Source organism: Pezoporus occidentalis, unplaced genomic scaffold (assembly GCF_034315485.1).
Source record: "Pezoporus occidentalis ecotype Australia unplaced genomic scaffold, CSIRO_AGI_Poc_V1 ctg46, whole genome shotgun sequence".
Taxonomy (NCBI): Eukaryota; Metazoa; Chordata; class Aves; order Psittaciformes; family Psittacidae; genus Pezoporus; species Pezoporus occidentalis.
The window spans coordinates 2,529,307-2,534,238 of record NW_026915791.1 but is presented as its reverse complement, the minus strand read 5'-3'; the positions used below and the strand labels follow the sequence as shown (position 1 = coordinate 2,534,238).

The window sequence follows — 4,932 nt, the reverse complement described above, 5'->3', positions numbered from 1 at the left end:
TAAGAATAAATGACTGTAAGTGTGAGCACACTAATGCCTGCCACTCTATTGCTGTTCCTTGGTGTCCATCTAATCCACTTAAGCAGAAAAACACAGGGAGCAAGAGTTTGCCTACCCACACAGTGGTGGTCACCTATCTAGACACAGGCTGGAAATGCCAGGAAGGGAGACCCTTCCCCAGAGGTAACCATGAGAGCAGAGAGAGCTGCTGAATAAAAGGTAGGAGACAGTTAGTTGAATCCAGGACTAATCTTGAGATGCTCTACCTAAGAGCTCTCCAGGTTCCTGATTCACCACCATGCTTAAACTCTAAAAACACTGGTTGCTTTGAGAGTTCAAGTAAGGAAATTTTAATAAAAGCTTGACTTGATGTTATTCCACTACAAGCTCTGTGCTGAATTAAACATAAGGCTGAGAAGATATGTTGACAGTATATCAGCATGAGGATCTGCTGGCCACTGCTGAATACAGGTAAATAGTTTTATGTCATTTTCTTTAAGGCTCATTTCCAGCTTTCAATCAGTCCCATGTATAACACAGCTGAAGTGCTGAGCAACACATCTTATCATGGCCAGTTGTCTGAAATGTGGAGATGTGGCTAATTTTGAGAAATGAATCACTTGTCTTTTCCATTTGCATTATTATGGTGTGAGCCTATGCTGAAATAAAAATGCATTCAGCTGGAGTATACTGTGCCTAATACATCACAGAAAATAGCTGAGTGATAAAAAAAAAAAAGCTAAATAATCTGTGCAGTCCATTACAGATGTGCAGCTAAGCTGTAGCTTTCTCAGTGTTCATCTCTAAGACTGCAACTTTATTTCTTGCTAAAAATAACATGTTTTCCAGATGAAGCAAATACCACAGGGCAGATGTACTTGGAAGAGAGTGTGTGAAGGGTGTCATCTGGAAATCTACCATTTTAGGGTGGGCACAATGCATGGGAGAGCAAGAGTCCTGCAGACCTGAGTGCCCATAAACCACAGCTGGGTAAAAAAGAGCACATGCAATGGACATGTCCACAAGAGAAGTGCACAGAGCAGCTCTGAGAACACAGTGGGCAGCTGCGCAGAGCTGCTCTTACCCATGTACACGACACATAAAATTCAACTTGCACAAGGCCAAACCATGGGAAGGCCCTGTTACTAATGGGGCAGCATTGGAAGAATGGCAGAACAATGACACAGTGTGTGATGGGGCTTATCAGCCTGTGGAAAGCATTATATTTCATGTTTGTCTGTGGCAGCATGAGATTGCATTTGGTTCAGTCAGTCTCATCGCTACTCTGGTCCAGTTAATTTAAGAAATGTATTGATTTGCACAGTTGATATATCTCTCTTGGTACAACAGCATGTACTGTTGTAATCCAGCATGTAGAGAGCAGGATTTCATTGCAGGGGGACAGGCACCAGGCAAGCAGGATGATATCCATTCTTGCCAAATGGCAGCAGGAAGTTTATTTGGATTTTATCCAAGTGTTAAGTTCTAGATATGAGAAGCTACAGTTCAACTTAAGGCTACATATACCTACCTCACCTGGCACACGGGATGGCCCCAGGATGATGGGGACTAGTGGGGCTAGTGGCACCATTTGCTGCAGTGAGAGTATCCGATATGCAGCACACATCATCCCAAAAAAGAGTAGCAGCAATGTTCAACATTTACTGCTGCTGTAGGAGCAACCAGTCTCTGCATTGAAGAAGGGGTCATATTGGGCTCAAAGCAGCTTCCTATCCCTGACCTGTGCCTGGGAAGAAGGAGAATGCAGCACATCACGATGCCAGCATTTCATGCCTGGGAGTTGTGGGTATCCAGTGAAATGTACTGGAAGAGGCAGAGCTTCCCCTGCTGAAGTTCTCACCCAAAGTTGCCCACCAGATGATATGAAACATGAATGGTTGTTCACTCTGCACAAAAAGAGAAACAAAAGCATATTCTGAAGGGTCTGTTAATTAATACTCACAGCACAGGCTGGAGGCAGTGCAGTGTATTAACTTGTTAAGGTGAAAGCAGGGAAAGAAAGGTGGTGACAGCTATTACTGAATGAGGAAAAAAAAACCAAACAAAAAAAAAAAGCACACAACATGAAAGGCTTATTAACATTTTCCAGTGGACTTAAAAGGTTCTCTCCTTTTCTCCTTTCAAGGATAAGAACAAAATTGATTTGAGGGGACAGCTTTATTAAATTTAAAGTTAACTTTAAAAAATTTTACACAGTAGCATTTTCTGGAGATAAATATCAGCCTGACACTTCCTTTTGCTTGCAATTTCTGCAGTGGCTTATCTCTCTGGGCAGGATTCCCTAACTATTTTGCACCATTCAGTAAAATGCCTGTGTCATGGTACTTACTGTGGTGTTGCACTAAGGAGCATCTTTTCAGATCCTTGAGTGACTGAGGAACCAGAGCCTCCTCGTATCAGCACACTGCACCACAGGGAGAGAGACAGCAGCTCGTTGGCCATCTGGATCTGGGATTTTCCATGGCCAAAACCATAAGAAGTTGGCAGTGGGAAAGAAAGCCATGGGGATCATTTTCATCAGATGTTAAAGCTCATCAGACAAATGTCTTCTTCACTGCAGCCTCAACTAAGCAGAGCTTTTCAGTGGTGAGAACCACAGCAGGCTTAGCTGGACCCAAAATCATTCGGTTGTGTCTTCTCAGGAGGCTTTGTCACCCCACTCCTCTGCTGGGACCACAGGAGCTTCAGTATTGCATAAGCAACCTCTTCCACCTACAAAAGCAGCCCCTGCTTGCAACAGAGCAGAAGCTGGGAGGTATCAAGCCTGAGAATGTGATGGGATGGCAGGTTTCTGAAAAACTGAGAGTTTTGTTTGTCTTTTAAAAGGAATGTCAGGTGTGCAACTCAGATCTGCATGGCCCCTTTAAATGCCACCCAAATCAATATTTTCCATTGACCTCTATGTCTTGATAGTTTACTGTCTGTCTTTAATAGACTGATTTATCTATTTTCAGAGCTGATAAATTGCAGCATATTAAGATAATGGTGTAACATTTGTTGCTATTAAAACATATAAAACCAAAATTTAAATGTAATTCAATTTTAAGTGGAAAATAATGATAGCTATTGAGATGCCCAAAGACAACTTTTTACTCATCCCTCATCAACACTGTATTAAACAGGAAAAAGGTTCACTACAAGTATTTTGAATATATTATATATTAATGGTCAATCGGAAGATATATTGAAGCTTTTTAGAAAAAAATTGCATGAGTTTATCTTCAGATGCTCAGCGAGTTTTCTGTCAAAATGATTTGTTCATTTTGAAGTACATTTCCTGTAAAAGCGATTAGTGAAATGTATTGCAACATTTTGATTCAGTATAGCTAATCTAGAAATTCTCTGCCTGAATTATTACCGTGATCGAAGCCTGAACTGTCACATCCAAAGTCTCCTCCTCTGCCCATGGGCTGGGCAGCTCTCCCAGGCTGTCTCCCATGATAGTCCCTGCCCTCAGACCAAGCAAAAAGTGCCCCAAGGGACTCTGTAGTGCCTCCTGAAAGATGTACTCTGTGAAGTTAGGACATCAATAGGGAGAAAAAACAAAGTAAAGCACCTAAAATACATCTCTACTGAAGAGCTATTCTTGTTAGCATTTTTAACCTACTTTTTTTCTGAATTAGTCAATACCCATGCATACAGATGGAGTATTTTGATATTGATAATAGTCCTACAGAAGATGGAAACAAGAATTGTATGCTTCACTCTGCTATTAGTATTGATTGCCTTCATATTATGTAGTGCAGCATTTATCTTCATTGATGAAATAATGTATCCACTTCCAATGCATGTGATGTGAGAATTTACATGGAATGGCTGCAAGAGCCAAAACACACCCCTTTGACATGCGCTCCAAAACTCTTGCTAAATTGTGTATCACAGCAGGTCAGCAATTTCTTGGCCATCATCTCTGCTCTGTGACAGTCACTCGGGTCACTCACCCAGTCCATCCCAGCTCCTCCATCCTGGGAAAGCATCACTCACATTCAGGGAGCAGGAGTCTCATCCCCACTTTTTACTTGACAGCTTTTCTTGGTGATTTGTCCCAGTTCTACTTGGAGCAGACCCACTTCTAAAGTAAAAAATCAAACAAACAAAACACAAACCAGAACAACTTACAAAAAACGATAACCCCCTTAATCATACTTGAAAATATATTTTTAGCTTTGTGATGCAGAGGTGTTTGGTATCTATTTCTTTGTGATCATTTACATACTTTCTTTATAGGCTCCAGCCATGGCCTTTCATCTGTGCCATCTTGGTCCCTGGCTCACCCCTTCGTTGATCTGAAGCAGTTATGTGCTCAGTGGCTAAAGTGACACCTTGAAATGCAGAGAAAGGAGAGGTAAATGTATTATTTAGCTGTAGGAGCAGCTATTTTTAAGGAGCATAACATGTAAAACCTTAATAAAGAAAAGATATTTCAAAAGTATCTTTACTTGGTTTGCTTATTTGGTACAACTCCCTGGTTTCTTTAGTGGTGTCGCATTCCTTTGAGTTTTGGGATGGTGAAGTGGTCTCGTGAGCGGGAGTCACCGTTTCTTTCCTCAGTCCTGTATTATGTATGATGCAGGAGAAAGCCTTTTTCATTTCATATGGGGGCCACACCCACTGCCTGGCTCCAAGCCTTCCTGAAAAGCAGCATTTGTGAGATGTTAAGGCACTACACTTAAAGTATAGACCATTCAAGTGGATATTTCAAGCGGGCTGAATGTGATAGAAGGACGTAGAAATCATTCTCAAGGCTCCATGTCCTGAGCTTCTTCCTTAACAGCCGCTGAAAGCTTAAGCGGTGAAGAATAAAATGACCAAGAAGTGAAGCATCAGAAAAAAAAAAAAAACAAGCCAGTGTAGGGTTTTTATATATGTATATACATACATACATATATATATATATATTTTGTTAAGAGA

The 4,932-nt window shown here is 41.2% G+C and overlaps 1 long non-coding RNA gene across 1 annotated transcript; it reads left to right on the top strand.

Annotated features, from left to right (window-relative positions):
• The first annotated feature begins 1,814 nt into the window (after nucleotides 1–1,814).
• LOC134172456 (uncharacterized) lies at nucleotides 1,815–4,447 on the top strand. The gene is made up of 3 exons (XR_009967928.1): nucleotides 1,815–1,943; nucleotides 2,664–2,793; nucleotides 4,249–4,447. It is a non-coding gene; the product is annotated as an uncharacterized LOC134172456 (long non-coding RNA).
• Nucleotides 4,448–4,932: the final 485 nt, after the last annotated feature.